The sequence below is a fragment of the Mastigoproctus giganteus genome, chromosome 11, assembly GCF_048544385.1.
Source record: "Mastigoproctus giganteus isolate SK-2022 chromosome 11, ASM4854438v1, whole genome shotgun sequence".
NCBI lineage: Eukaryota > Metazoa > Arthropoda > Arachnida > Uropygi > Thelyphonidae > Mastigoproctus > Mastigoproctus giganteus.
Window position 1 is genome coordinate 114,327,442 of NC_143585.1, and position 21,610 is coordinate 114,349,051.

The following is a 21,610-nucleotide window of genomic DNA, read 5'->3' on the forward strand; positions in this document are numbered from 1 at the left end:
CTTGCGTTGAAGCTGATTAGGGTCTTTATCAGTGATTAGAATGGAAATGTCATCGGCATACGCTACTAGGTGGGGAGATGGAAGAAGAGAGAGAAATTCATTAATGTAAAGAACAAATAGGATAGGTCCGAGAAGTAAGCCTTGAGGTAACCCCCTGGAGAAATAAATGTCTGAAAAAGACTAGTTTGTTTTAACGACAAATGGCCTATCAGTAAGGTAGTCTTCAAGGAGAAGGTTAATTTTTCCTCTCAAGCCAAGATCGTTGAGCTTGTTAAGTAGGATTTTATGATGCAATCAAAAGCTTTGGATAGGTCTAGAAACAGTGCTATTGCATAGTAACCCTTTTTCAGACAGTCCCTGATCCTAGAGCCGAAGTATACAGGGTAATTCAGGAGGAACAGTAAATATTTTGGGAGGTTATAGTATCGATTATTCTGAGTAAAAAAGTTCATATAAACGTGTCCAATTCTCAAGGGATATGGAGATACACCTACTTGAAACCGTCCCGCACAAAGCCATTATGAGAGGTATTAAAGAACGATAAATGACTCATTGTTTGTATTTATTGACTTTTTGAACGGTACAAAAGACAAATAATTGACAATTTTTTTAGTTCACAATAATGTTCGAAAATCCCACAGCCAACTTCAATTCACTTTTCAGCTCTTGTGGTAATATGACTTGTTGTTTTGAGGTCGTCTTGGCGTTCCTTTATGAGGGCAGCAGTATTCAAAATGTGAGCGAGCAATTCGTCTTTTGTATTCACCTTTTCTTTGTATACTGCGTTCTTCATCCAACCACACTACCCATATATTTTTTAAATCTCTGGCCTCCACCAAGTACTGTTTAACAAACAATGCATTCAACGCGGAGATGGGGGGGGGGGAACCCCTGGTGCCGTTATCCATACACAATCGGTAACGAACTCGTTTTTTTTTTTTTTTTTTTCCTTTTGCTGGGGTTTTCCTTTCTTTTCCTTCTTACTAGGGAGGGCAGCTGGTGCGGGATCATACCGGTTTGGAATTTTTTTTTCTCTCATCTTATTTTTCTCTTTTATTTTATTTCTTTATTCTTTTTTATCTATTATTTTTTATTAAATATTTATTTTTGATTTATTTATTATTATTTTTTATTTTGTGTGTTATTTTATTTTTCGATTTATTTATTATTTTTTTTTTAATTTTTAATTTTTTTTATGTATATTTTTTTGCAGGCTTCTCTGATTGGGCATTCTTTGGTCTAGCACTTCTATCATTGGGTGTGGGATTTTTGTGCTGTTAGCACACACACACAGTGTAGTTGACCCATGCACTCCACGTGCCTTGGGATGGGCAGCAGTTGCCCAGGTGTCAGCTGCTGTCTGGAGGCTAGGTGGCCTGGATTATCTAGGCACAACATAAACACACTTATATACAACATAAATTATACTTTTTTCCCCCTCCTACACCCGTGGTAATTCCAGTTTGGATATTACCGACAATAAAATTAAATTAGGTGTATTTACATTAATGTCTAGGGGCCACCAAGACCATATACACATCCCCACAAAAAAAAAAAAAAAAAAAAAAAAACTAACGGAGTGAGGTGTGGAGACCTTGGTGGCCAATGAACGGGACCACCGCAGCCGATCCATCGTTCAGGGAAAGTTTGATTTGTATCACCAGACAGGTATAATGTGCAGGAGCTCTGTCATGCTGAAAATACATACCAAATCCTTATAGCCAAGGGAACATCAATAGTAGTGGAAGTTTGACCCAATCAACTGATTGTCGATAATACCGAACCACACTTTTACAGAGAAGCGATGTTCAACATTTGTTTCTAAAGTGGCATGTGGATTTTCGTCTGACCACCTGTGAGAGCTATGAGTGTTGTTGATACCGTCACAGGTGAAAGTAGCTTCATCGCTGAGCAGTATTAATGAAATTAATTGGCGATTAGCATTTACCCACTGACAAAATTCCAATCACTGGGCGTCGTCTCCTAGTTGAAGACGTTGCACCTGCTGTATATGAAATGGATACAAGTCATGCTCATGTAATGTTCGCTATACTCTTGTCTGTGGAACACCAATACGTGAAAAAATTCTTCATGCGATACTAGTAGGATTATGTTCTACCGACCGAAGAATGTGTTGTTTCATCCAGATTTTGCCAGTTCAGAAGAAATAGAGTGCTGGGAACTGTACCAGTCTTGCACAGTTTGGCATAAATGCTCTTGAATCAGGCATTCTGTGGTTAGGAAACCGTCAAGCAGCAATAGCACTTTCACTACGAAAACCATAGACAAACACCATATTGGCATATTCAGCATTGGTGAAGATGTGCGGCTTTCTTAACAACACTTCTAATGCTAAACAGCATCAGGTTACAACTGCTACTTGGTCACATGTTTCATCGAGCTATGTGCGCCAGTTTCAAACAGCTGTATCTCTGTATCCATTAAGAATTGGACACCATTTATATGAACATTTTTACTCAGAATAATGTATACTATATGTACTGTTCTTCCTGAATTCCTATATAATGGATGGCATCATTATCTCTAATGGCTTTGGTGCATCATGGCCTAAGTTGCCTTTGCACCATAAAAACCTAAATCAAATCCTTATCGCTACTACCATTTGATAAATCATCGATAAGACACCATGGGCCATCCTTGCAACCTGTCTACAATGCTCTGAGAACTTCATGTCTGACTGTATCGTAAGTCCCGTTCTTCCACTACTGACTTTAGTTCAACTCTACCAAGTGTATTTATTATTTTACAGTTACTGTTCTCCAGGTGTAAGACCTTGCACTTTCCTGGATCAAAGCATTGCTGCCACTTTCCTGACCATCCCAGAATAATCACCGTCCTTGTCGGTGATTATTATTATTATTAGCCAAACGGTGCGAGGAAGCCTGAAGCTTATGGTGCATGAGCCAAAGAAAAATTTCTGAGAGAGAGATTGATTGACAGAAGTAGAAAGGAATCACCAAGAAAGAGAAGAATGATGATATCCGGCTCAGGACCCTGGGTATGCCAAGCCCATACTCACCAGATGTGAGCCCTCCCTGATCATTGGCTACTCAACCAATCTTTACATCATCTGCAAATTAAGACATCACGCCCTCCATCCCTTCATTTGTGTCATTCAAGAAAATCAAAAACAACAGTGGTCCAATACCTTTGGGGATCCCTGATGTACTATGGCCATAGATGCTAATTAACAACAAAAAATCCCAAACAACAAAAAATCCCAAATCAACCAACCAAGGGGAACCCCCACTTCTTACATCAATCCAATCTGGGCAATAACTATTTATCACACCCTTAAAGCCATCCTGCTAGCCATCTAAGGGTTTTCCCTGTAATTCCAACCTGTTCCAGATTATAAAGTAACCGCCCGTGTGGGAATTAGCCAAATGCGGTGCTGAAATCCAAATAAAAAACGTCCAAATTACTCCCCAAAGCCAGCTCACGAGTGACCCTGTCAAAATAGCTAACCAGATTTGTTAAACGTGATTTTTACTTTACAAAACCATGCTGCATATCCTTCAGAATTCCATTTCTATCCAAATGATCCTGAATTCCACCCTTGATCATTTCCTCCATGATTTTAACTACTACTGGGAATTATTTCAATTATCAATGCTAAGTTCCATGGGCTCACATCTGGTGGGTATGGGCTTGGCACACCCAGGGTACTGAGCTGATTATCATCATTCTTCTCTTTCTTGGTGATTTTCTACTTTTCTTTCTCTCTCTCTCAAGGTAACTCGGATTTTTTTTTTTTTTGGCTGGTGCAGCATAAGCCTCAGGCTTTCTTGCCCCATATCACTAATAATAATAATATTGCTAATTTGCAAAATTCTGATGAAATTATAAAGCTAAAGTTAAGAGCATGTTAAGTGGAAAGAATTTGAAGGAATCGAAATTGCAAATAAGAAAACACATTTAAAAAATTAGCTCGTGACAAGTTATTAAACTATTGTTTTTTCCTTAAAGGTTTGTGAACCAGGTATTTTGTTTCTTTTTAAACATTTTTTCAAAGCGTACATTTCAGCAGTGCATCAACTCTTGTAGTATAATACCAGTGGATCTATTTTCAACAGGTTTATTATTATGAAATGTTGTCCATTCAGGATTGAAGTGTAGAAATTAATTGGGATGATTTGGAAGGTATTTTAAGTCTGGCTGCATAATTGAGGAGTAACATTGTCCTTTTGAGGTGGAGTGGGGATTTGTTTTGTCTCTATAAAGAGAATTTGGACTGGGGAGATTTGAAAGGTCCCAAGAACAGTGCAAAGAGCACTGTGCTGTATGATATTTAGTTTTGCGAGTACAGTTTTCCTAGCTGAGTCATAGATGATTGCACTCTAGTCTAGATGAAATCTGATGAGAGAACAATACAAATGCAAAGTGTATCTATCTATCTGCATCCCATGCCATGGCAGAGATAGCTCCTAGTGTTTTTTCAATCAGAGGGCTCTAAGATGTCAATTGAGTTTCGTATCTAATGTTAAACCTAAAAACGGATATTGCTGGCAAGAGGGATTGGTTGATTTCTTAATTTAAGTTCAGGCTCCAGGTGTGTAATTTGTGCTTTTTACAGAAACGAATCGCAATTGTCTTTTGTTTTGACAGGTGATAACATTTTGTAAGGTCCATGTATCTAACTTATTTATGGAAAGTTGTAACTGGCTCTCAATTGTGTTAATGTTTGGTAAATGGCAAGATTGTCAGCATATAAATATATTTTTAGTTTTTGGAATATTCTGCATCATGGTATTTAGCCTAATTGCAATTTAGCCTAAGTATGGACCGTTGAGGCACCCCAACAGTCCATATTGTGAAAGTACATTCTGGCGATGAATTTGAATGGTTCTGTGCTTAAGAAAATTCTGAATTGTGGTAACTGTCCCCTCAACCCTAGGGAATAGAGCTCTCAAAGAATGCCATACCTCCATATGGTATCAAAAGCTTTTTCTGTCTATGCTGATCATTACTAGATGTTCATTTTTGATTTCAGCTCTTATCATAAGGCCCAAGCAGGATCTGTTTTGTCGGAAATCGTATTGGTTGTTATTTAACAGCATTTTGTGGAAGTGACTGATCCTTTCCTGATTTTGAGAAAGCAAGAATTACAGAATGATGCCATGAGGAAGGATAAACACACATTCAAAAAATATCCGATTATAGAATACTAATAATCGGTTTAAGTCTGTATTATTTAGATATGTGAACATTATATAGTAGATTCCATCTGGTCCTGCTGCACTGTTCAGAGCTTCTTGGAGTTCAGTTAAGATGAAAGGCTGATTATAAGGAAGAGACTTATCTTGTTGCTGACATTTGAATGAGTCTCTCCAGGGAAATTGCCTATTTCCTTAGGAGAGGACAGTTCTCCTCCATTTTTAATCAAGATTGGAGCAGAAAAAGGAATGCTTTTTTATTTAATTGTTGGATTTTCTTCCATATTAGCCAACTGCTTGTTCTTTGTGTTGGTAGTGGCAAATTTTATCCAGGAGTCTTTTTTTGGCTTTTCTTCTGATTTGTCGTGCTCTTACCTTTTTTTTTTTTTTTTTTTATATATAATATGAGGTTGGCAGTTGTGGGAAACCTACGAAATAGATTCCAGGCTATTTTTTTTTTATTTTTTTATTTTTTGGCACTGTAACAAGCCTCATTTCCATCATTGTTTTGCATGTCTGTGTTGGTCAGCAGAGGACTGAGGAATTGCTTCAGATGCTGCTGCTGCCAAAATTTGTGTTTAATGTGTTTTAATTTGCTATCAGTTGTGTTTAGTGTTATAATAAATTTAAAAAGGAGACACGGAGTATTTTGTCCAATTTGCTTTTGAGAACTTCCATTTTACTCTGTAATTTGGACAGAGATTGTTTTGTTTGAATTTTGCATATAATTGGAAAATGATTGCTGTTGTGCAGATCATTTAGGATTGCCCACTCCATACTGGGAAACAACATTGGAGAACAGGTCAATTGCCAAGGTGGATCTTGTGGGAAGATGTAAATAAGTGTGATGACCAGTATTTAGTAAGGTTAACTGTTGTTGGTTCAGTAAGGTCTCAATCAGTTGTCCTCTTTGATTTATGTAGAAAGATCCCCATAATGGTAATGTCCATTGAAATCCCCAAAGAGACAGAATGTTGGCACTTGTGCAATAAGATCTAGTTCTTTTAGCATGATGGTAGCATGGATAGTTCCATTTTAGCATGGGCAGTTCCAAAAATTTTCAACTGCCCATTGACGAAGCCCTCTAAAACGCCAAGTGAAAAAACAGCATAAACCTTACAGGCAAAACAGCCATTTTGTCTGTTGACTGAAATTTGTTTATGGACTGCTTAAAACACTTCATAAACAAATTAGTTATTATATGCTTGTCTTATGACATTAATGAGTTGGAATATGTACAAATTAATGATGTTATAGCCATTTAGCATTTGTTTCTTCCCCAAAACGATTGGCTTTGTCTTATTAGGTCTTGTTATTGGTGACGGATAGTCTTTTGTCTTGGTTGGTTGTCGGTTGTGTTGTTACACATTATTGCAAAAATTTTGAATGCTGGCAAATGAACCATTATGGTTCATTTGCTTAGTTCTATTTAAGTCAATATTGTAAAGTTAATAAAAGCAATGACTAGTAATAAAAGAAGAAGAGCTGCAGTCAAAAGTTCTTTGATGAAAAAGGGAATACATGTAATTATTTTTTCATGGAAGTAAATGAAAAGTGTCTCATTTGTAAAGGACCAATTGCAGTTTATAAAAAGTACAATCTTGAATGCCACTATTTGACCAAGCATAAGCAATAGAAAAACTGAGAGACTGTTTAGACAAGAATCTTTAAAGATTGCCAACAGCAATCTATTTTCAAAAGGTATATTATTCATGAAAATACATCTGTAATGCAATCAAGTTGTGAAGTGTGTGAGCTAATTGCAAAGAAACTGAAACTACACATCGAAGGCAAGTTTGTTAAAGAGTGTATAGTTGCTGTTGCAAGAATTTTAACTCCAGAAAAAGTCAGATTGTTTGAGAATATTAGTTTATCATGGAGAACAGTTTCTGCCCATATAAAAGACATGGCTAATGATTTCCAAGTATCCTTAAAACAAGCAGCATCAGAATTTGTGGTTTATTCCATAGCTGTAGATGAGATAACAGATATAGCAAAGGCGCCTCCATAGCCAGGTGGGCAGGAGCAGCAGTGCGTAGCACACGCTTCTTGATTAGACCGGGGTTCGAGCCCGTGACCACCAAATACAGCAGATGCGGAAAGGTCAGAGAATGACCACTGCATATCCCTGGAGCAATATGGCCTCAGTTGCTAATGCTCCTAAAAAAAAAAATAAAATAAAAAAAAATAATAAAAAGATATAGCAAATACAGCACATTTGGCTATATTTGTACATGGGATAATGGCAAACTTTAAAATTGATGCATGGAACTACCACAGGAAAAGATCTCTTTTTAGAAGTGAAATCAGCAATAAGTAATTTCAATTTATCCTAAGAAAAATTGAGTGGTATAATTACAGATGGTGTGCCATCTATGGTAGGATCTCAAAAAGTACTTCTTGCTTTAATTAAGAAAGAATTGGAGAGCAGTCAACTGGAATCTGTGTTAATAGTGTGTCACTGTATTACACACCAACAAAATTTATGTGCACATTCTCTAAGAATGACCAGTGTAATGAAAGTGGTAACAAAATGTATTAACTTCATAAAAAATAAGGGATTGAACAACAGAGAATTTAAAGAAACGTTAAAGGACCTAGAAGCGGAATATGGTGACTTATTGTACCATTGTGAGGTTCACTGACTAAGCAAAGGGTGCATGCGTAGGCACTTCTGAGCTGAAAGATGAAGTGAAACTCTTCATGGATATAAAAGGCTCCCCCATTATGGAATTAGAGGACCAAAAGTGGTTATGTGATTTGGCCAATATCACTAGCCACTTAAATGATCTAAATTTCAAATTAAGAGGACCAGATCAACTTATTACCTCTCTTCTTGTCAACATCAAGAGCTTTGAATCAATGCTGCAATTTTTTGTAACTTAACTGAAAAACCACTGCATGGTACATTTTCCAACACTGAAAGAATTGAAATCAGAATCGATGGTGGAGTATGCTGCAGTGTTCCAATCTTTTGAGTCAATCTGGGTCAGTCTTGTTGTCAATATCCATGTGTAGGGGATTGTTTCTTGGTCTGAGCATGATCTGTTGGTACTGATTTGTTTGCTTTTTAGTAGTTTCAGGCATATTAGAGTATTAATTCCTTGTTCTAGTAGGTTTGGTTTGGCAGGTTGCAGCATAGCATTAAGCATGGACCTAGCCCAATCAGCAAATGAAGTGTTTGGAGGGAATGAAATGTCAGTCTGTGTAGCAATAGAATGACTCTGTTGGACTGTTTGAGCATACATACATACATTTTGGCTTCCTGGTATGCGATTTTGTTTTCTGTTTTGTAATTTTTTTTTTTTCCAACTTTCCACAATTTGTTTGAATATGCTGGTCCCTATTACCTTTGCAATTGGGACAGGTGAAGGAAGGTTACAGTACAATCAGCTTGTGTGTGTGTTCTGTAGAATCACAATTTGGACATATAGTGCCATGCTACCCAGGAGTGTCCATATTTCTGGCACTTATAACTCCTGATGGGGTGTGGTATATATGGATGTATACAACAATTTAAATGCCCTGCTTTAATCATTGTTGGCAAGTTTGGGGGTACTGAAAGTCGGTATTATGTTCCGTGTAGGTGTTAATTCTCGATATTTCAGGATTGATATTCTCTTTGCTTGTATGACTCTGATCTGCCAACTTTTGTGCAATTTCTTCCTCTGAGATATTAATGAGGTCCCATTCTGCTATAACTCCTTTGGAGGTATTCAGTGGCTTGTGATATTTTCACAGGTATTCCACCAATTGTGTTCTGTAGTCATTAATGTTTTGCTTTTATCATTTCTACCAGTAGATCTCCAGACTGTACTCATCTTACCGTCTTCTGTGATCCTGCAGCATTTTCCAAGCAGCATTTCTAGATTATAAATGGCGATAATTTGCTCACAGGAAAATCTGACAGTGAATGAATAAGGAGAAAGCTGGGGTGATCTTGTTGACATGGATACTTTTTTTTTGTCTTTATTTTGATAATAGTCACGATCAGGCTGGTCCCTATCAGTAGATGATCTCAATGGATCAAATAGTGGAAAGGTTTCTTTGTCCATTTTGCTCTCCTTTTGGCCCTGAGGGTTGGTTTTCCCACTCAGGTTGCTGCTCCACCAGCAACCAGAGTGGGAAAACCAACTTACTCCTGCCCGAGGAGGCAGCAGTAATGCCACAAGTGGCCAAGCAGTTATTAGGTTAGTAACTCTAATAAAAAAAAAAATAAAAGGAAAGGTGTCTTTTTTTTTTTTTTTTTTTTCCTGACTTAACTTAATACTTGTAACATGAAGTATACCATGCTTTATGAAAACTTAAGAGAAGCTAACTTTAAACTAGAAGAAGAGTGATTCCTTTGAAGGAAAACACTTGAAATCACTTTATAGAGCTCAGAAATCAGTTGGCCATGGAAACACTTGGCACCCGAGGCTGTTTTGAGGTAATTATTGTCCAAAGTGTAAAATCTTGCATTTTCCAGCAGTAAAATGTAGTTGATAGTTATCTGGCCTTCTGCAAGGCTATCCAAATAATCCTGAAGGAGTGCTGCTTGGTTCCGGTCATTAATCACTCCTAATGTTCACATTTGCAAATTTGATGTCATAGGCTGTATTCCTGCATCTTCTGTATTCCTGTACTGCTAGGAAGGCAGACCTCAGCAACCATAGGTACTGTCAGATATTCAATGACTGCTATAGTGAAGGTGTGGTGGGAAGGGTCTGAAGAGGGACACACAACCACTCAACATTGCTGAGAAGGGGAGACCACTACTGCTTGAAGGTAGAGGTGAATAAAGGTTAGTATTTGCTGTCCAGAACAACAGACAACTCACAATCCCTCAATTAATGGCAGCCTACAACCAAGGTGCACAGAATTGTTTCTGAGCACACCATCTTGTCAATAGGCCTATAGAGTAAGTGACCTGTTTATTTGCTCATGCTGACTGAAATCCCTTCAGTAAAATGTCATCGACACTTGCAGTGGGCATAGGAACACCATTCCTGGATATTGGGTTAACTAGAAAAGATTTGCCTTGTGTGATGAATCAGGGTTCCAGCTCCATCATGCCGATGGACGGGTGAGCAGGTGAACAGCCGCAACCAGACTGCACGGTTGAATGAAAACAGGCTGGTGGCTGTGGTATCATGGTTTGGGGGATGTTTTCGTGGACATAACTGGGTCCCCTCATCCCATTGAAAACCCTCACCTCCAAATCCTACCTTGGCATTGTTTCGGACCAACCTTTACCCTAGATGGCAATTGTGTATCCAAATGGCACTGCTCTTTCAATGAGACAACATACAATGTCAGAAGGCCCATATTGTGCAAGGTTGGTTCAAGGATTATGTCCAAGCATTTCGTGTGGCTGCCAAATTCCCAACATCAATCTCATTGAACATTTGTGTGATGCAGTGGAATGCAACATTCACCAGTTCATGCTCCATTGCTGAACCCCAGGATGTCCTATCCAGGATACCCAAAGTCTCACGAAGTCAATGCAATGGCAGGTTTAAGCAGTTATCATGGCAAGAGGCAGTCAAATGTTTTGGCTCATGAGTATTAGCCCAAAGAAGTTCCAAAATGTCAGATTTATGGCAGGATAATCTGGCGACCTGTCCTAAAGCCGCAAGCTGGCTTTAGGACAGGATTCTCAACTATGGATCACCTTCACGTAATATCATAGCTAATGGAGAAAGCAAATGAATATAAAACACCATTATTCCTGGCATTTGTGGATTATGAAAAGGCATTTGACTCCATACAGCATAAGGCAATGTTTCGAGCACTGGAAAGACAAGGCATAGATACCCCACATATTATGATTATGCTACCTCCTTTATTAGACTAGACAAAGACAGTAGGAAATTTAAAATTGAGACAGGAGTTCAACAAGGAGACACAATATCTCTGAAGCTATTGACTGCTGCCCTTGAGGAAGCTTTCAGAAGATTAGACTGGTCGCAGAAAGGAGTCAATGTGAACGGAGAGTACCTAAACCATTTATGATTTGCAGATGACATTGTGGTCATAAGCCACAATCCCAAAGAATTAGAGGAAAATCTTAAAAAATCAGTTATGCACAGTTTGTAAGGATTTTGGACTAAAGATGAATATGGCTAAAACAAAAGTAATAATGAACAAGTATGCCACAGAAAGGGAAATAATGATTGAAGGAGCAGTAATTGAAAAGGTGGAGTCATATACTTATCTGGGACAAGTTATTAGCTGTAATAATGATAAATGGCTGGAAGTCAAGAGAACAATAAATTTTGGATGGATAGAATTCAGGAAATATAGTCACATACTGAAGAGCAATATCCCAGTTTGTCTGAAATGTAAAATAATGAACCAATGTATACTCCCCACCATGACTTATGGAAGTGAAACTTGGGCACTCACCAAAAGAATGGAAGAGAAGCTGAGAACTACCCAGCGAAGAATGGAACAAATTATATTGGGAATCAGACTGTTAGATAAGAAGAGAAACACATGGATTAGGCAGCAAACTCAAGTAAAGGACATTCTTATCAAAACTAAAGAACTAAAATGGTCCCGGGCAGGACAGCTCGAAGACATGATGACAGATGGACTAAGAAAATAACAGAATGGTACCCAAGAGGAGCTAGAAGAAACCTTGGAAGACAAAGGCGGAGATGGATAGATGAAATTCATGAGTTTGTGGGTAGTAAATGGATGGCCAGTGCTCAAAACAGAAGGAACTGGAAGGTTTCTGGAGAGGCCTTCATCCTGCAGTGGATTGAAAATGGCTGATGATGATGAATCTGGGTATTTGGAATTTATTTTGTAGTAATTGTACTATACTTCGTCAGCAATTTTTTTATTGGATGGAGTTAAGTGTTTTATACTTTAAAGTATCACTTTTTTCCCCAACAATTAAGCAGTATTGAACCTTTCTTTAAAATTTTTAATGAAAACTTTGAAAATGTGGTTTATATATCTGTTATTTTCAAAAAAAACAAACTCTTTTTGGCGGCAGCTGGTCTGGCAATCCCTTCAGTAAAATGTCTACCACATGCTAATTGCTGGTTCAAGATTTACCCTGTCTACTTTCCTAATTACATAGTATTACTTGAGTAGCTTAATAACATTTCATAAGCAGTGGTGTTATGCCAAACAGAATTTAAGGAATATCAGCACATGCTACACTTCATGGACTTAACGATTTTATAAAACAGTTTCTCTTTTTAACATTAAAAAATAGCATTCTTAAATTTTTAATAAATATCATAATCCATTAGTTAAAGATCAGGCATTGGTATACTCCAAGAATTTAAAAGAAAATCTGGGGTCTGTCAGAATCACTGGTGCCACCATTACAATTCATGGTACCATTGTTGCCAAATTAAATTCATTAAATTCGTTTTTATTAAATCAATTTTTTTAAATTTACACAAAGAAGTTTGTTTATTCTCAATATTAATACTGAGAATTGAGAAAATGAATTCTTTTACTATATAATGTCATGGTCAAACTATGTCACTGACACCTGAACTGTGGTCACAGAAATGTGGACTACCAAAAAAATTCATACCTCAAAATATATTGATTAGCAGGAAATTTAATTTAAAAAAAGGAAAATGACCCTCATGAATGGCAACCAAATATCTAATGATTTTATTACTACTTGAAATTTTTCAAAAATCCATTTATGCTGTTTTTAATTTTAATCATAGGAATATGTAATTTTTTGTTAAGGAAAATATCAAAAATTTCCTTAAAGTTTTCTTCCAAAACATGTTACCCTATTTTTTTAAACAAATGCTAATACAGTATATAAAAATGGTCATAAAAATTCAACTCCTGTATCTTTCCTGTCATTTTATAATGGCTTATATGATAGAATTTTCATGACAGCTTCTTTATTCATTAAGGAGAAGTTATGTGGTTAAAGCAAAGTTATTAACCCTCCATTACTTCTTCCCCTAAATGGAAGAAAAACACTTGCATGGCATCTGTGAAACACCTTTTGTTATATTTACATAGAAATATTTTCAATGTAAATATTTCATTGTTTTCAATTCAATAAAAAAATTTACTTTTTTATTGAATTGAAAACAAAGTTCTATTAATTATAATTTGCTAAACTCACAAAATATCAAATAAAAAATAAATAAGAGAAACCTGGTTTCTCATTTATTATGCTTTCAGCAGTATTGTGGTGGTATCACAAGGTATTAGATAGGTTTACTAATGCAAAGCCAACTATAACAATATGTATAGTGGCTTTGCATAAACATGCTGCTGTTTGATTTTGAAAAGAGAACATATTTGATGTATGGAGAGGAGTGTTAATGGCTGTTAAAAATTTTGTTTTCATTAACTTTGTAGGCAAATTTTTTTTTTTTTTGTAACTCAAGGTGAAATTGATTTAACTTTTACTGTTGTGAAGAAAATGGCCTACCATTTAGGACAAATGAAAGAACCTAACCCCTGGTAAATGGATGGATAACAACGTAGCTATGGATAACTTGCTTCCCAATGATCCATAAACGGTGAGAAAGATGTATTATATGCAGATGATGAGTTTTCAATTTTTGCTGTTTAAATTTATAAGTTTCGTAGTGAGATCATTTTCATACACCACTTGACCATTTGCAATAAAAGTTTATTAAGCAGCAGTATAGTGCTTTTAAACTCTGGTTCCCAACATTAATGAGATCAGTAATGTTATAAAAAGGGTGCTTCAGACTAACAAGCTATAATTATAAGGAATTTGGCTATATAATACTTAATATATGATTGTGATGAACCCTATACCAGGGGTGGCCAACAAATCGATCGCGGTTTTGATTTCAGTCGATCGCGACAAATTTTAAATATATATAAAAAATAGATTAATCAAAATCTAAATATTATTATTATGCACCCCACTGCCTACGCTTATTACAAAACAGGCCGCCGATGCATAAGTGCACATGCCTTGAGTGACCGGCGTTCAAGCCCATCACTACTAAATGCTGTTTCTTGTATTCTGTCTATCTTGTGAACGCCTCTGACCGTTTGGTCGTCCCGGAGTATAAACAGAAAATTTATTTTAAATCTGCTGAACCGTGTGACTACTCTCGCTGCTGCGCAGCTGCTAGGCTTGTCCAGTGAAAATGCATACAGTTATGTTGTGGAAGGCATAGTGTATGTGTCGAATTCTTATTTAGCTTACTTAATATTAATAACTGGATAGTACTTATACGTTAATTTAATAACCTTTGATTTAAAATTAATACTACGAAAAAGAGCAAAACATATAATTTTCATCAAGAGTGGGAACTAGAATACTTTTTTGTAATGATAAAAGAAAAATGTTGTTGTTTGATCTGCAATGCTTCCGTGGCTATACCGAAAAAAAGGAAATTTAGAAAGGCACTTCAATGCACTGATTAGTAGTATTTCTGCATAAATATCAATTTTTGGCAATGGCTAAAGATCTCAAAGAAAAAAAAAATCCGATCATTTTGCAAATATGCAAGATCATTTGTAAAAATATCCTGTTTTTGATTTTAATAGTGAGAAATATGTTTCTGAAATTGAGGAAGTTGTGGATGATTTTGAAACGATTGAAGACATCGTTCAATATATTTCTTATCCATTTAATGTTGACTTAGATACGAAACAAATTGCAGAAAAAAATCGCTGAGATTTTTCACACGGAAAAAATATTACTTGAAAATGAAATTATTACATTGCAAATGATATCTTCCTAAAAGCCAGATCATAAGAAGAAGACTTTTGAAAATATGTTTGCCGAGAAAAGTACCCAAATGTAAAAAAAATGCAGTGAACTTTTAAATTCCTGTTTTGATTCCACATATCTGTGTGAATCGGCCTTTTTGTATTTGAAACAAACAAAGACGAAGACTCTCTCTACTTTTACGGACTTGCATACAGAAGATTCTTTATGGTTGGCCTTATCACAGTATATCCCCAATTTTGAAAGCTTGGCAGATGACATGAAGACACAAACTTCACATAAATTAAAATTTTAAATACATATGAATTTAAAATAAGAATTCCAAATTGTATTTAATTTTAAAATTTATAAACAACATTTTTCAATATGTGTTGATTAACTTTTTTAACCATGTGCAATGAAATTCTTGAAATGGTAGATTGTGGCACATTTTGAAGAAAAAAAGTAGATCGCATCATAAATTAAGTTGGCCACCACTGCTCTATACCAAGCATAATGGACACTGATGAATAAGCACATTTTATGTGTAAACTGTTATAATCAACAGTCCATAAGGAAGCACTCAGCATATGATGAATTTCAGAGGTTATACCATTTCAGACCTCCATCTTAAACAGTATACTGATAAATGACAAAGTTAAATATTAACTAGAGAGCCTGCATATGCAGACAACTAGTAAAGTCTTACAGATGACATCTGGTAAAACCCATGCCCAAAGTTAATACAAAGTAGTGGGTGCTACAGTTTCATGGATTAAGGATACTGTATCTCAAGGAGTAGAAAATGATTCTGTGGAACAATAAATATTAGTACATGCTGTTTTCTCTAGGCAGAAGAACTTGAATGTACAGCCAATCCAGAGAATATTTTTAAATGACTATATTCCACCCCCCCCCCAACTGTAAAGCACTGTGCTGGCTGTCTGGCTTGGAAACGCTTTTTTGTGATGTGATTGTGAACCAACGGTTTATGTGGATGGTACCTTGTAGGCACAATACTGCAGCTCTTGCAATAACAATTCTTCCAAATATTGCATAATTTTATGGTGCAGAGCAATGACTGGATTATACCATAAAACATCTTGTTGGGGGGGGGCTTGTGTGTGCCCTGATGACCAGGAGAACTAAGTCGGCAGTAGCCTAGGGCCTCCCAAGCTGGACAGGTCAAAGGGTAGGGGCCAGACTAAGAGAGATACCCTGGTCCTCAAGGTTGGGGGTTGCTGCAATGGGCTAGCTCCTTGTTCAGTGTAAAAAATGCACAAATACTAAATGACCTATAAGTGGAAATGACTCTGCAAATGGGAAAGGACAATGATTTTGAGATGCTGAAATATTCAAGGTCTTTCAACTAAAAGCAACTTTCTTCAGGATGAACTGCAGAAATTCAATTTTTACATCGTTGTGTCAGACGTTTCTATTGCTGTTAAAAAGAAATTGAGACATAACATAAAAAACTGGCAATTTATTAATGAAAGGATGATCTCATTGGATTTGACATGTATTTTGGGAATATATGCCCCGACTAATGACACCGCTGATACCTTGAAGGATGAATGCTGGGAGGATCTGAGAGAACTAATAGAAAAAATACCTAAGAACAAAGAGATATTTTTAATGGGGGATTTCAATGCAACAGTAGGAACTGAGCAAAACAGCAAAGTTATTTGGAAGATTCGGAGAGAAAGAGAGGAACGAGAACGGAGATATACTATTCATTCTTTGCGAACAGTTCAACTTGAGAATAAACAACACATTTTTCAAACACAGGGATATCCATAAATATACTTGGTTGCAGGAGACAAGACAAATTAGATCAGTTATAGATTACATTATTTCAAAACATTCAGGGACATATGTATTGAAAGATGTCAGAGTTTATAGAGGAGCCAAATGTGGATCTCACCATTCTTGTTAAAACAACACTGAGGTGGAACTGGATTAAGAAAATAAGAGTGGACAACCAACTATGCAGGGAAGGAGAAATTCTACAAGTGGATCAATTTAGGGAAGGTCTATAATAACATTAGTCCACTGCTCAACGTGGACTAATGTTATTAGTGGAGTTCCCAATTCACAAAGGAGGATCAAAGGCTGACACAAGTAATTATAGACCTGTTAGTTTAACTTCTGTTCCAGGAAAATTAATGGAGTCACTGGTTAAAGAAGCACTGCAGGATCATCTAGACAAGAATTCAGTTATAGCTCAGATGCAGCATGGTTTTGTTAAGGGCAGGTCTTGCCTGACCAATTTGATTGGATACTATGATGTAGTCACAAAAGAACTGGATGCAGGGAATAACTTTGATATTATATATTTGGATCTTAGAAAGGCTTTTGATACTGTTGCACATGGAAGACTGCTGCACAAATTGGAGCAGTGTGGCATTGGAGGCAAATTGCTGCTATGGATAAGGGGATGGTTGAGTGGCAGAAGACAGAGAGTGGTAATCAATGGACACTGCTCAACGTGGACTAATGTTATTAGTGGAGTTCCTCAGGGTTCAGGGTTGGGTCCATTGTTGTTTTCGGTGTTTATGAATGATATTGATGATGGTATATCAAGTTTAATGTCCAAGTTTGCAGATGATACAAAGGTTGGCAGGGTTGTTAAGGACACTACTGACGCTATGCTGCTGCAAAAGGATCTGGAAAGGTTGAACAGATGGGCTGAGAGGTGGCAAATGAAGTTTAACATTGACAAATGTAAAGTACTACATATGGGAAACAGTAACCCCAGAGCAACGTATCAACTCTGCGGTACTACACTGACAGTGGTGGAGAATGAAAAGGACCTGGGGGTAATTGTGCAGGCAGATATGAAGTTCTCTGAGCAGTGCAGACAAGCTGCAAGAGTAGCTCATGGTGTCTTGTCAATGATATACAGGAATTTTTCTAGCAGGGATAAGGAGGTGATTATTCCCTTGTATAAGGCAATGGTTAGGCCACATCTTGAGTACTGTATGCAGGTCTGGAAGCCTCATTTCAAGAAGGATGTAGAGCTGCTGGAACGGGTACAGAGAAGGGCAACAAGATTAGTGAATGGAACAAAGGGTTGCTCTTACGAAGAAAGGCTTAAGTTTTGCAAATTACAGAGTCTGTAATTTATACACCTCTATCAGATCACCGGCGAGGTGATCTGATAGAGGTGTATAAGGCTTTGAATGGTTTGAGCATGCTCAATGCCAATGGGATTCTTCCTCTTGCTCAGAATAATCACCTCAGAGGGCATAAATTCAAATTGAGGAAGGACGGATGTCGGATAGATGTGCGGAAATTTGCCTTTGGCCAGCGGGTGGTTGGTTGGTGGAACCGACTTCCATCATTTGTTGTTGAAGTTGATAGCCTAAACAAATTTAAGGCTCAACTGGACAGGTATTTCGAACGAACGGAGGGGTGAAATGGGAGTGGTGTGTTTTTTTTTTTGGCTGATGCTGAATAAGCTTGCTTTCGTGCATCATATGCCTCTACTAATGCTAATGCTAATTTAACATTGAACTACTTCAGGATGACAGCTTTAGAAACAACTTCACCCAGAGATTGGATGCTGCAATTAACATACAGATAGAAGGTAAGACTGAAGAAATTTATGAATATTTAAAAAACATTGCTCATGAAATCCTAGGTAAAAAGAAGAGGCCAAGGACCAAAAAAGACCTAGATTACAGAGAAAGTAAGTGCTGCTGTGGAGGAAAAGAAATTTGCATATTAGAAATGGTGCATATAGGAATGTTTATGTTGAAAAGAAGAAAATAATAGCCAATTGGTTGGTAGTAGAAGCAAAAATGAAGAATGGGAAAGGAAGTGCACAACTATTAAAAGCAAATTGGGCTTCAAGCGATCAGCAGAATCGTGGAAATTCCTTAAAGATTTGAGAAAACAGAATAAACACAGTGCTGGTTTGCTATTAATACCTTTGAAAGATTGAAGTACTATGAAGACCTGGAAGAGTTCAAGATGATGGAGGATTTCGGTGTGGAAGACTTGGGCTTAAAAGTTTCTGTTAGGGAAGTGGAACTCTTACTAAAGGAGGGAAGGAATGGCAAATCACCTGGAGGAGTTTATATGGAACTTCTGAAATACAGAGGAAGAAAAGCGGCTGTTTTGATACAAAAACTGTTAAATGGTATACTGAGAGGAAATAATACCAAAAGAAATGACAACAGGATATATTACATCAATTTACAAGGGCAATGAGAAAAACTGTTCAAGTTACAGAGGAATATGTGTTCTGAACCCACTTTTAAAAGATTCTTGGAAAATGAATCAGGAACCATTTAGAAGCTCGAATCGAGGTGTCAGAAGAACAAAGTGGTTTTTCAGCTGGGAGGTCACGTATAGACCATGTCTCAACAGTACAACAGATCCTTGAAAAATGTCAATGGAAAGAAAAAGAAATCTTGATGATTTTTCATTTACCTTGAAAAGGCATATCCCAAAACTCTTATGGGAAGCACTGAAAGAGGCAAATATTGGTGGACAATTGATTAAGATTAAAACAATTTACAGGAATAATAGATGCAGAATTAAAGTTGGATCAGCTTTGTCACCTGAATTCCACACTTCAAAAGGCTGTTGCATGTCACGAGCACTTTCCAAAATTTATATTGACATCTGCCTAAGATCCTGGTCAAAAAAATGTAATAAAATGGGATTGCCAATCAATAAGAACATCTATATTCACAATTTACTTTTTGCAGATGATCAGGTGATAGTACAAGACTTAGAAGAGGCAGACTATGCCTGTCGTAAATTTTTCGAGGAATATAAACGATGGGGTCTAAAAATCAGTTTTAGCAAGACTGAAAAATGTTGTCTTCAGGATCAGGACACATTCTAAATATTGAAGGTTTTAAAATCAAACAAGGCAATAAATTCAAATATTTGGGATCAATCTTACAAAGTGACAGATCTCAAGCAGAGGTCAATAAGAGAACTGCAGATGGCAGAAAGGCTATTGGCATGCTAAATTCTGTTCTACGGAGCACAAATATTCTAAATAAAACAAAGAAACATATTTCAAATGATTGTACAAAGTCTTGCATTGTACGGAGCAGAAACCTCGACGTTGAATAGGTGAGGGGAAAACAAATTGCTGTCCACAGAAATGGAATTTTGGAGATGCTCAGCAAGAACTTTTAGAAGAGACAGAAAACAGAATGACGACATAAGAGAAAATGGAAATGAAAAAGAATATTATTGATACTATCGAAGAAAAGAGTTTAACATGGTGTGGACATGTAAAATGGATGCAAGAAACCAGATATCCAAAGGCTATCCTGGAATGGATACCTCTAGGAAGAAGAAGAGGAAGACCTAGGAGGACATGGATGGATGGAGTACGAGGCACCTCCGTAGCCAGGTGGGCAGGAGCAGCAGTGCGTAGCACACGCTTCTTGATTAGACTGGGGTTCGAGCCCGTGACCACCAAATATGGAAAGGTCAGGGAATGACCACCGCATATCCCTGGAGCAATATGGCCTTGGTTGCTAATGCTCCTAAAAACCAAATAACAAACAAACAATGGAGTACGGTAGTGACAGCCAGAGGTTTAACTGACCAACACACCTCTAACCGCACTTTATGGCTAGAAAAAATTCCTACCAAAAAAATAACTTTTAGGCCGAGGAAACCCATTGTAAATGGAAACATTCCTCTTGAAGAAGATTTATCTTAGTCTAAGATAAATAAAACCTATTATTTAGTGATGAATTATTAAATGAAAAATTGACTAATACAAAAATAATGATCTTTCATTTTAATAATTACTATCACCTTCAGTCTGATCAGCTGCAAAGCATAATTTAGATTGCTTTTCTCATGTTGAGCCTTTTAAAAATAGAGAGTAATTTATTTGCACATCAAAATGTTGAGGCTATATCACATTAACTCAGTTTTTTATACACTTGGCCTTCCATAATTCAGTAGGCACATTATAGCCTTAGCAGCTTATGTGCCATTAAGCCTCCATAACAACAACAACAACATAATTCAGAATCAAGATGGCTGGAAATTCTTCTATATAATTTGGCACAAGCACAACTGTTTTTCGAAAGCATCATCCCTATGGTGTTGGTGCAACAAGTCTTTTGCACTGTACTTCAGTCTCGGAAAGATACTCCAAGTTCACCAAAACAAAAAAATATGCATGCATACTTTCTATGAATAATGATTACTATATAAACTAAACTATTATATTTACACAAAATGCTAGTTCACTTCTTGTTGATCACCCATGGTCCAGGATTTGTTGTAGGCCATTTTCCACACTTACTGGCTTAGAGAAGTTCAAGCATATGCAGTAGACTGTCAAAATAACGGCACCCCAAATAATGGAACATTCGAGCTAATGGCATATTGAGATCTGATATTTACATGCAGCGCAGATGTCTAGCAGTGCCGAAAAAAAGAAAATGGCAAGTCACATGATTATTGTATTTGTTTGCTTTGCCATTTTGAAAGTGAATTCTGTACTAATATCACAGATTATACCACAGTCTTACATTTATTTTAAATTAAAAACCCCTCACTATGGTTCCTAAAACTAATAAATCTCATGTAGAGGTTTATTAACTTTAGAAAAGAACAACATTAAAGTTTAGTGACAAACTTGATATAATCCAAACTATTTCATTAGCCTAGGGTCACTTGGAAAGTTAATTCATATACCCATATGAATATATATCCATGTGTCTGTAAATTGCATGTGTTCTCTGGTCAATTTGCCTCTTTGGCTGGATGA